Genomic DNA, 12,278 nt, shown 5'->3' on the forward strand with positions numbered 1-12,278 from the left:
CAATTTTCCTTCCCCGAAACCAGGAATTCCTGCAGAGCCTAGACATCTGTTCCCATAAAGCCTCAAGTTGTGCTTTCTGAAAAGGCTCATTCCTTTCCTCCCCTTTGTTCTTGCTTTGGAGCAGAAAAATCTGCCAAAAATAAAGAGGCTCACAATAACAGGTTTCCATTCTTTGTGGCTAAGAAATATAGAGAAATGCAAAGATATAGAAAAATGCTTCTCCAGAGAGAAGCCAATGAAACTGATGGATTTTGAGCACTGAGAATAAATGTAAGGTGGCAAGTTTTTTAATTTCTAAGCAAAGAAACCTATTATTTTATGCCAAGGGATAGCTTCCTGTTCCAAATCCCAGTTTCAGTGATGTGTCAAAGGTCTTTTGGGAAACAGACCTTCCTGCAGAGTCTCTTCTTTGGTGTTTCTTACTAGCCACTTAAGTACCACAACTCTGAGCTCTGTTGAAACCTCACCTAGTTCACTCACCTGTGCTAGGTATTAGGGCCCATGGGCATCCTTCTCAGCAGCATGAGCTGCAGCTCTGGAGCCACACTCTTCCATTATAGGCATTGCCTCACTGACCATCACTCTACCTTTTTTTTTTTTTTTTTAAACTGGTCACTCAGCACTATGTGAGTGCAATAGGAAATGAAACCTATCTTGTGGTCAAATTGCCACTGAAATATGAAGCAAACATTGTTCCACAGAGGTGAGGTCTAGACTACAGACACATTATGTAACTTGACAGGGCCACCAACCAACTGCAGGCTCCATTTGCATTAAAGTAGGGAATCTGGGAAAAAAACATGCATGTAAAAACAAGGGCTTTGGGCACTTCTGGGCCCCTCTGTTGCTGAGGAAACTACACCTTAGTGTCAGAGATAAACCATATTCCACCTCCTTTTTACAAAAGAGCAGTTGAAGCAAGTAGGCCTAAAAGAAGGAAAATGCAAAGATACTTAATTTTATTACCTAATTTGGACATGTTGGAATTTCTCAGGGTACATAAACATCTCTAATGCGGAAGTAGAAGTAATAAAAATGATTTTAAGATAATAAAAATGTGTATGAGTTCAGTGAATATCTGTCCTTCGAAGACTGACAAATCATGGCATGTAAGCCCTTACGTACTCTTCATCCCATGTGTGCACCAGGTACTGGACTCCCAAGCAAGTGCCAGCCACCCTGCATGGTTTGTTCAGATAATTGCACACGGGTGAGTGTTACAGCCTGTGTCCAAACACTGCACATCCAGACAGTAATAAGAATGACTGTTTTCTTACTTTAAAGATGTTGCAGGCTAGCAGATACTTCTGTGATACCTGCAAATTAATTTATACTAATTTCCTCAGACAAACAGAAGTTTTCTGAATGAGGGTGCTTGTGTGGCGAGCTCTTTCCACAGGCTTTCATCCTGCTGCTATCACAAAGCTTGGCGATACTGTTAAGTCAGCGTAAAGTTTCTGTCTGATTGGTTTTCTGCCCCAGAAAAACCTAAGGTGTCAGATCTGACCTTTGGGTAGCCACAAAGTTTGATTTTTAAGAGCTCAGCAGAAATGGCAGTCTATCATATGAAATAAACCCAGAAAATCTATTTAATCTCACTCCATATCACTACCACAAGCACTCTTTTTCTATGAATTCATATGCTAAAAGATGGAAAGACACAGTTTAAAAGTAGTCATAAATAGAACAGCAACTGTGTGGCTGATAAGCCAGTGAAGGAAACATATCTGTAAAGCAATTGCTACATTATATACTCTCTGAAACACAGCTGGGAGATACTAAAATCCTTGAGTTATTATTCTCGCTAAAAATATTCTGTTCAGTTTGTGTTGTCTTTCTGGAGCAGTTTATGAAATTTCAGAAAATACTGAGTTACACTACAAGAATGTGTCTAACGAGAAAATCTAAATCAAAGAAAAATTAATTCTCTGTAAACACTTTAAATCTAGATGGAAACTACATACACCCAGCAAAAGAATTAGAAAATGAACGACTGTGTTGTATTTTCCAGCACATTCACCACAACAGAAGATTAGCATATCAACCCAGCATAACAGAACATACCTCAACTACATTTTCAAGAAACAGCACGAGGAAAGCAGGGACACATCTCTGCTCAGCAGATTCCAGAAGAAGAAACTTTAAAATGCATGACTATGTATTGTAACAAATGTTACTATGGCCTCTTCTAGCCGTCATGAAGAGGAATGAGATTATGTGCAAAAAAAAAAACCACCCTGAGATTGTACACTCCAGTGGGCACACCTTTCAGTTACGTTTCCTTTCAGTCAACCGATCATTTAGCTTCCCACCTGTAATCATTTCTTCCATCAACTTCACCTCTAACTCCTTACTGGAAATTCCATTTGCCAGTAAATATTTCTTATGTTCCAGTTAAAGTGGAAATTAGTAATTCTTTTCTTTTTTCTTTTTTCTTTTTTTTTTTCTTTTTTCTTTTTTCTTTTTTTTTTTCTTTTTTCTTTTTTCTTTTTTCTTTTTTTTTTTTCTTTTTTCTTTTTTTTTTTTCTCTTTTTTCCTTTTTCCTTTTTCCTTTTTCCTTTCCTTTCCTTTCCTTTCCTTTCATTTCCTTTCCTTTTTCTTTTCTTCTTTTCTTTTTCCTTCTTCTTTTCCTTTTCCTTTTTCTTTTCCTTTTCCTTTTTCTTTTTCTTCTTCTTTTTCTTTTTCTAGCTGTTTTTGCTCCTTTCAGCTGCAAAACAGCCTAGAATGCAAATCCTACCATTAAATAACATCTGCACATCACTGTTAAGGACAATTCCTCCACTTACCATCATAGCTAAAAAGGCGGAATGTAAGGAGATGGTAGGTAGTATTTGTCATAACTATTCAAAGGCTCATATTGAGTCTAGGAAAAGTTCAGTTCCAAATACACTGTTATAACTGCATTTATGTCTACTCCATGCATCTCCCTGCACCATGCCAACAGAAGAGTCTGTGAGGTCCCAGGTACTTTTTTTTTTTTTTTTTTTTTTCATTCTTTATATATGCCAGAGTCAACTGAACTCCCTGTAGGCCAACATGCTCATTTATTACTAACTTCCATTTCTAATGTTTTGGTCATTTGAGTCAAACAATGTCTGGAAAGAAGGAGCTAACTTCTTATGACTGAAATTCTAAGTAAATTAACGAGAAAGAAGAAACACCTACAAGTTTCACTGAAAATGTAATACTCAATAGGAAGCAGTAAAGTATCATATGCATTAAGACAAAATAAATACTTATGTTCCAGAGACTAAGATAATAGAATAGTGATGACAAAAGAAGTAGAACCCACTCTAGCAAAATGTTTCCAGGTGGTTTTCACCAACAGAGTCCCTTCAGATGGTCCATTAAAGCTTGAAAAGACAAAGAATAAATTTACTGCCACAAACAATGGAAATATGAGATCTCGAATCAACAGATAGCTGGGGTTACTGAAAACATGGCAAAATGACAAACTCTCAGAAGAATAAAAAGCATCTGTGGAGCCTGTTGAGGCAATGTAATGGACAATGACAACAAACTTTGTTGACACAAAAGAACAGGCGGTGATGAACAAAAGAAGTAGACAATGATGAATTTCAAAGAGTCTACAATTCAGACAAGATAATTCCTTCCAAGACTTGCCATTTATGGAATTAAACCATCAATAAAGTACATGAAAAATAAAAAAAAATAAAAAAAAAAATGTGAAAGAATGCTCGTCAACAGCAGTGGTAGCAAACCTTAATGGAATAGTTCTATCCTTGTACTGCTTTTATAGCCCAAGTCATAGAAATATGACAACAGCTCTGCTGGTTCAGACCATCTAGCACAGTAATTCTTCTGTAGTAAGGACTTTTAAGAAAAATAAAGAGTAAGATCACATCCAACATATACCATAACTCCACCTCAGTACTCTCCTAGTCTCCAGTCGCTCTCAGCACCAGGAATTTCCTGAGCCTGCTATGTTTTGTCTGTTTATTCATCTCCTATTGGATCTCTCCTCCAAGTCAGGTCTCTCCAGGAACCCATGTGGACTTCCCACTTCTTTTGTGCCATCTGGCAGGAGTTACACAAGGCTGATGTCTCCTTCCTGAAGATCCATCATATTTTTCTCTTTAATGTGCTGGATGGACAGCACTGAGATTGTGCTGAAGCTTGATAAAGGAATGGGTAAAAACATAAGAAAGGTTGTGTTCACTGCAGAAAATACCCCTCCTCAGAAGCTGGTGTCTCAGACCATGCTGCTTACTGTGGGATACGACCTTTTTTGCTCAGCTCCTTGACCAGGGCAACTAAAAGTCCATCAGATGCAATGCATAGAAAAAAATCCTTAAAAGCCAAACATGTGGCCAGAGAAGAGAGACAATACTGCCATCTACAGAGGGGGCTCCAAAAGACCATACCTGAGTGCTGGAAGCAGTATAGTCACAAGAACACAGACCATCGAACAGCTGCTTAACCCTACCAAGTCTGTGCTTTAGGATCAGTGCTTCTCACACCATCCTAATCATCCACCCTTGCCTTCCCTCCCTCTCCTGTGCCAGAAAAAAAAAAAAAAAAAAAAAATTATGTTCCAAGATGGCAGACAGTTCAGAATACAGATCTGCCTAAGAAATATCTGGCCAAGAAGAACAACAAAAGCAGTTATTCTCAGCTGGTTTGGTTTCACAGACAGGCAGCTGTGCTGGCACAATAGAAAGGGCAGCCTTGGAGCACGTGTGGACAGACAGAGGGAGCAGGAAAGTCCAAACTTGTAAGGGCAGGAAATAAGCACCTGCGAGACCATGCCAGAAGAGCAGCAAAAAAGTGTCACAATTCTGATATCCAGCTGCACTGGATGGCTGCACCAGCATGATGCCTGCAGACATTTCTCTGGTAACTTCATGTTGCATGACTGTTTGCTAACCAAGAACCAACGAAGAACGCTGTTTTCTTCAAGAGAAAAGTTGACTGGTTTAATACTTTCCAGAGTCCAAAGTCACCTTAATAAGGAAAGAGAGCTCTACTGTTTTTCTGGGAGAGGATGTGGTTAATTATGTTATGCAATAACAACAGACCAACTCAGTATTATTATACCTGAATGGAAATAAGCTCTGATCTGTGTAGTTTTCAAGGCTTACAGAACAGTGTTTGGGTTCTAATACTTCACACTGAGGACTTTCCTACCGATGGCAACAGACTTTGCAGGAAGCACAAAAACCTCTCTTTCACTCAAGAGAGAAAGTCAACAGCCTGCCCGCATCTAAACATTTGCTGAGTAAGCATGATAAAAGCATCTCACTGTAAATGCACAATTTCATTTGACACCTATTGCTACAGACAGTGGCAAAATGCCATGAAATACTGGAGCAACACAGGCCAAACAAGCTACACAAAACCCAGCAGGTAACACATGGGGTTTTGTTTGTTGCTACAGAGGGGAAAAATGAAACAAAATACTAAAGAAACATCAGGGTTCAGACACCGGAATGTTATCCTGACCCCAGGGTTTCTGTGGAATTGACATTTCATATCTTGAGGAAGGGTGATAAAATCCACGTAGTCTGAGAATTACCCATGGCCCAGCAGCTGCAAATGTGCACAGCTCCCTGCTGACAGGCAGACGGGAGACCAGAGCATGCCGAGAGCTCAGAACACCCCAAGATCTCCAGGAGAACCTACACGATGATGTCACTCGCTTTTGTTCAACCAGCCCTGCGTTCTGAAGCTCGCGACACTAAAACAGCCCGGCTAGTCTTAGCTAACAGCTGGTGGGGACAAAAATCCATTAGCCAGCCAGCACAAGGTGTCTCTACCACCAGTGCTGCAGCTTGGTAAGGCCAGATCAAGCAAGAGGAGAGAGACTTCAGGTGGGAGCATCTCTGGTCTACAGGAAGGGCTCTTTTTAGGGGCCTGCCTGCTGTTGACTCCACTCCTTGGCCTTGAGGGAGTGCCTGAGGAAGCACTAAGGATGACAGGCCCGGAATCCGACCTGAGCAGTCTACAGGGTGGGCCCAGCACAGAAGTGACACGGCCACAGCACAGGAGCCAAGTTGGCTTCAGCAGACAGCAACAAGAGGTGCAGCTGGAGCCAGCACCCTTGGGAGGCTGTCCATGCAGGCGCAGCACCGGAGCAAGGGTGACTTCAGCTTGGATGCCCACCTGAGCCTCCAGAAACATCACCCTTTTCCAGCGACGACAGAGCATCCCACCAGAAGCTGGAGCACACTGAGGCCAGGCAATGAGGTGAGAAGGTAGCAGCAACCTACCCGGCTACCTCGGCAGTTGGAGAGCCAGCCCAGCGGCCTGGGGCTGCTGTGGAGCTATCAGTTGGATTTTCAGCAGCTCCTTTCACCGCTGCTGAAGACAGCTGCTGGCCTGACTCCACAGAGCATTTCTCATGCTCTTCTCCAGTGTTTGTTGTTCCTCTTTTTTTCTCAGCAGCCCTTGTAAGCAAACTTGGTCTTTTGGCTGTGAGACAGCTCTTGGCCTGAGGAACTGGTCAGCTGGAGCTACTGCAGCCAGCACGTCTCCCTCCAGCCCTTACAAGCCCCTAGCTGGAGGAACAGGCAGACTCACAGCATCTGTAAGCAAACTTCATTGCATGTCAAAAGCCTCATTTTCCCCTCCAAGGCATATAGGATCACCTGCAGATGGGTACATCCTGCACTCTGTTAGGAAATACAGGGGCAAGTTTTCAGGGTAGATCAAAAATAACTGCTTCTACAGCTCCCCTCAAAAGTGCCCTGTACTCACTGCTTGAAAATACTTTGCTGACAACAAACCAGGAGCCTTCAGGGGAAGAAAAATTCTGTTCTGCATCTAAGGCAAGGGAATTTCCACAACACCAGGTCTTGTGAGAGAAACATGGTGATCCAGGAGGTGGCCCCGCTCAGGAAATCAGAAGAAGATCATCAGGCTGACTGGAATTATCTTCAAAGAGAAAAGCCAAGAGCAGTGAAATATACTCGTAGTAAGTACATTTGTGGTTAGAGGTACGTACAAAGATAAAACAGCACTTTGCTGCCTCACATGTCCCACAAGTAGCTCAACATGCTACACATGATCTTAATCAGTAATTATGTAGGGTGCTGCTGGCTTTATTCCTCCCCACTTCCTCCCTTCTCCTCCCCCAGGCAAGGCCAGGCCAGGCCACAAGGTCTTTATAATGCTGCCAAGTGCAGGTCAAATTGGCCAAACAATTTTAAAGCACTACAAGCAATTTTTCCAATTAGCCTCTTATTCAGTTGAGACAGTTTTTAGCTGCCAAAGAACAAGTCATATGGTTATTTTTTAAAACGGCATGTTTTATTTTACAAAATATAGACTTTGATATAACCCACATTACAGTATGGCCACGAATTCTCATTTTATTTCCTGTGGAAGACCATCTCATACTACCCTCCAGGACCCTACTCCATAAATGGAAATGGCCACTACCCTGTATTATTCACATCTTTGGGAGAAATATATATAGTGTCTGCCTTCTGGAGCACTCTAGCCCTGTTCTAGCTAGGACCTGTTGTAACTCAGAAGTACAGGCATGTGAGTAAGGTGGTTGTTTTTTGAGAGAAGCAGCTGCATGCCCCTGAGTATGAAGTAAACAAGAGACAGCCTCTTTTGGTGGGTTTCAAGGAAAAGAGAGGGAGACTGAAAAAGAAGAGAAACAAGTGCACGGCCTGGCTCCCAGATTCCTGAAGCCCCACCAAGCCCACTGAGAGCCCCTCTCTCCCATAACTTCCAGCCTCCCCCAGGATACCAGTGACTGCTCATAGCCTCCCCACAGCTGGAGCAAAAAATTTCAGCTCTGGCAGCACCGTACACGTGAGGGCCTACACGCAAAGCATGCCTGGGGTTGTTCTTGGACTCTTCTATCATCAGATGACCTTCATGTATCCTAATGAGTACACTCCTACGACACTTTAAGAATTTCCATCTGAGTGCTTGCTACAAAATCTGACTACTACTGAGAGCTCCTTGAGTTGATGATAGCATTATGAACCACTCTGCCCCAGCCATCCTGTGCTAATTGCTTTAATCGCTTTCTGCAAAGTTTCATCTTCACCATTAGTTCTGGAACTCAGAATCATTTTGCCTGAGCCATGGCAGGATTATTTATTTGGCTGCATTTATTATTAATATTAACATTAATAGAAATATTATTGAGAATATTATCTTAAGACAGGCATTAATCCAAGTGCAAAATTTTGCTCCATGTAGATTTTTGCAACTGTTCTAGATAGGCTTTGAAACCACCAAATCCATTTTGCAAACTCTCTTCAACTTACAAACCATACAACCATGGATTAATTTAAAAAAAAAAATAATAAAAAAAAAAAAAAGAGGTCTACATACCAGAAGGGAAAAGTAGGCTTACAAGGTCCCTTGGGGCCTGGGCACACCATCCAAGGCAAGGAATGGAGACTGATCATTTAAGGTGTCAGAGAGACTGCTGTGAAATTGGACTCCCAAATCATCAGAGCCAGGAAGAACTGGCCAGTGCTTCCTGCTCTCAGGAACATTCAGTTTTGGATGGTCCTTATAATTCATCTGACTGCTCCTCTCTGATGGCAGCCCTGAGGGAATTCTTCGCCAAGGACTCCAGGACTACTGAATTTTGCCTCCTGTCCATCTGCAGACTTAGGTTCTACAAACACTTCAGCACTCCAGACTCCCAAGATTTTCTTATCCTGTGACCACTGGATCCATTTGTTCCCACCTCAGTAGGCTAGATGATAGTTACATTAGGCACAAATTCTCCATAGTTTACCAAGTCAAGTGATCTGTGGGTCTCTCAATTGCCAGGGGAGCTCAGGGCTGGTAATGGTCCCCCAGCCAGCATGCGCAGCTGATCTCCTGGAATGCAGATCCCAGATGAAGTGGTCTCCATTCACAGTCTTTTTCTTGGAATAATCCATGGGAAGTGTTGCTCAACATAAAGCAGTCGCATCTAATTGACATATGCTGGAGGCTGATAAAGAAACACAGTTCTACAGGGGACAACTCCTCCCCATTTCGCAATTGATTCTGAGTCAGTGAATTAACAGATGTACAGACTCAAAGGCCAAAAATCTCATTTTCCACTAAACTCCTTGTTAGTTCCTACAAAGGATGGGAAAAGCACTAAAAATAATAATTACAATGTAATTCAGAACAGCAGCCATCAGAGTATCTTCTTTTTTTGACTCCCTCCTAGTGTTTTGTGTTTTTTTTTTTTTTTTCAATAGTGTTGTGGCTTGGCATTATTAGCAACAGAACTTCGTTACCATCTTACTTAAAGAGTGGCTTTTTTTTAAAATGGAAGAGCTTCAGTCTGAGGCATCACTAGGTGGAGACATTGCACAGCGCAAGGCTGGTGCAGCTCACTGCTGAAGGGTTTGGGGTCCCCACGGCAGATGTTCCTACTCCCTCACCAACCCTCACCCTGAGACCCCTGATCTTTGCCCATCCTCGGTTGTCTGCTCTCTTGGACATGATCCTTTCCTCAATAATAAACTAGTTCATCTCCTGATTTAGGTACCCAACTAACTTTATGGCCCAAGCCTCCAAAAGTGTCAAACACGCCAAAGTTAGTGGTTTTTAAGAAGTGACAGCAGACAGTGCTGGCACATCCTTGGCTCATTTAAATACATACGTGTACCAAGCCATTCAGATCGAGGCTGAGGAGCCGTATTTTTACAAGAAACTTGGCTTTTCTTGCAGAAGTCAGCATGTGGTCTATTCTCTTCAGTCTCTGAGGAGAATCAAGCCCCGTTTACTCTAAAAATACAGGAATTGGAGCCAGATATCAAGCAGAACCAGATGTCACGACCCAGAAGAGAGCTTACACAGATGGTAGGGGGACATATGGCACACAAGTTCGTTCCCACTGTGAGTGTCCCTGTCAAGTCAGCTCTTTAGCTTTTTCACTATTTGTTCCTGCAGGCAATATGTAGGGAAGTTAACTGCCAATTTTTTTTTCTGTTTTAAAGGGACAGATGAATCTTATTTTTTTGTAACTCCCAAATACCCTGCTTATTCGCCATTTCAGAAGTGGGAGAATTTATAACCTCTTCTGTCTGTAACTTCTTTACTCCTACAAAGATTCATTTGGCCAGTTGTTTCTCCTATGCTCCATTTGAAATTATGTGGTTGTGGCACACCTTACCCAGAAAGTACAGACCTAGCTGACACGGTCTGAATGTGCCTTCCAAGGAGTGAGAGGTAGGGTAAGTGTAGGTAGCTTGAATTTCTTTCCAAATCCAATTGCTTGTCCAACTTCCATGGAACAGAAGAAATAGTTATACGTATTTGAAAAATAGAAAACAAACAATATGGGTATTAGAAACAATGTGCTCAAAGAGAGAAAAAATACCTTAAGAACTTGAATGTGTCCCTTCCCATCCTTCAGGGTAATCTACACACATTCACAGTATATAAACTGAGCAAGAAAGTACAAAAGATCAAAATCAGCATTAGAGACTGGAGGAAAGATGAGGCAGCACTGGGTTGTGTTACCAGGGACAGTGCAAAAAAAGGAAGCACTCCCCTGATACATATTGCTGGTGAGATAAGGGAAAGAGAGAATATGGATTTTAACAATAGCCAACAGAAATAAAGCCCATCAGGGAAATCGCTTAGTGTTAAAAAAAAAAAAAAAAAAAATCTAATGTGACAGTGTTCAAAATCCCCCTTCTACTACAGCCACTGCTGTGCTCAAAAAAAAATTTACAGCAAGATCAAATGAGTGGCTGGGGGCAAAAATGAACCACAAAAAGAACTGACACATCTAAGACATCTGATCTGGAGCAGCAATCCAAATCCAACCTTTCTGGAGCAGAAAATTCACTTTAATGTCTTGGTGAGCTTTCTACCTTCCTTCGGGGTGAAATGCCAACTCCTGACAGTCACTGTCATTGCCAAGCAGAGCTCCAGCTCCAGCTGTAAAGCCCCGGTGAGCCAGGTGCTCTCTCAGAGGAAGTCACAGATGAGCTGTATTTTTTAACTGTGCTCCCTGATGCCCAGCAGACATCAGACTCCTTTTTCCAATCGATCACAACATGGGAAGCTACCTTAGAATGGGCTGAGGACACAAGTGCTTTGTACTACGTTCTGGCTCACTTTCAGTGACTAATGTCCAGTTTGTCTCAATAAACGCATCAAATCCTGATGAATATTATCCCATCTTAAAAGAGAACAAGAACACACATCAAGCTGTGTACTTTGCCTTTACTCTTGGGAATAACGAGTGAAGGGATGGGAGGAGGAAACTCTGTTGCTCCCGTGTTCGTGTGCTGTAGCATCTATGACTAAACCATAGACCTGGCAGTACTCCGGAGTGCCAGCCACTGACTTTACTTACTTGTCTTCTGAAGCTCTACAATGTAATACATCCTCAAGTATTTCCAGGAGAGAAAATGTCTCTCCTTAGCCCAGATTTTATAAACATTAACTGTATTCTGCCTGCTTCATCTTCAGGCTACCTGAAGCTATGGCAGGAGGTATAGCAGTTAAACTACCCTAGCCTCTGGACAAAAGGCAGAATGGGCTTCCCCCTCCAGCAGCAGCTCAAGGGAGCAAGGCGAAATGCAAAAGCACCTTTGTGCTCATCTACCTTGTAGGGTTCAACACGGAGGTAATTAAAAGGGAAAAAAGAAAGTCATTTAGGGCTGTGTTGTCTGGGGCCATCCCATAGACTCCACCAGGTTGTAACAACTCGTTCCGGGTTTGGGCTCAGAGCACATGCTCCTCCCCACCGCGTAAGCCTCTATCCGTTAGACAATACAGTCCTGGATGGGTACATTAAAATGTGAAACAGGCTGTATCTCAGCACTGTCTGCCATAAAGGTAAGAAAGTGGGTTATGGGAGGAAAAATATGAAAGGAAGAAGGTCTCCCGGAAAAAAACCCAGCCTCACAGTATGGATGGAAAGATGCAATGGAATTAGAAAATTTGAGACAGGGTACTCACAAGACAAGAAAGGAACAGGGCAATCTGGAGTGCCAAATAAATTGATGGGAAGAAGACAACAGAAAAAATATCATACAGTTATGGTTGAAAAGTAAAAAATGGTGCAGAGAATGCTTTCAATATATCTTACACCACAAACCATTCAGGCTCTTTTCTCTGTCAGCAGAGATAGACAATAAACTGAAATATATCTACCACATTGTGGTGAACAAATACTTTTTTCACAGATTAAATTGCATTTGCCTTTTCCTTCTGAAGCTACTAAGTTTCCAGAAGCAGACGTCTAGCCAACTAATTGTTTGCGAAAGGTTTTTTTAATAAAGGGAAATCAGCACATCTGTCTCTATGGGATTTCTTTTATTGTATCA

The 12,278-nt window shown here is 42.1% G+C and overlaps 1 protein-coding gene across 6 annotated transcripts in view; it reads right to left on the minus strand.

The window, feature by feature from the left end:
• The window catches only part of IL1RL1 (interleukin 1 receptor like 1), a 47,513-nt gene extending 38,683 nt beyond the window's left edge, over window positions 1-8,830 (minus strand). The window contains exon 1 of one of the 6 annotated variants that reach the window (XM_032997076.2): window positions 8,317-8,830. The gene's annotated coding sequence lies outside the window, so the exon portion shown is untranslated. Of the gene's footprint in view, window positions 1-2,064; window positions 2,381-6,717; window positions 6,828-8,316 lie in introns of those variants that run through there. The other 5 variants (XM_032997073.2, XM_032997075.2, XM_032997074.2 and 2 more) reach the window with 5 other exon arrangements.
• Between the last annotated feature and the right edge of the window lie 3,448 nt (window positions 8,831-12,278).

Source organism: Tyto alba, unplaced genomic scaffold (assembly GCF_018691265.1).
Source record: "Tyto alba isolate M040663 unplaced genomic scaffold, T.alba_DEE_v4.0 Super-Scaffold_45, whole genome shotgun sequence".
Lineage (NCBI taxonomy): Eukaryota > Metazoa > Chordata > Aves > Strigiformes > Tytonidae > Tyto > Tyto alba.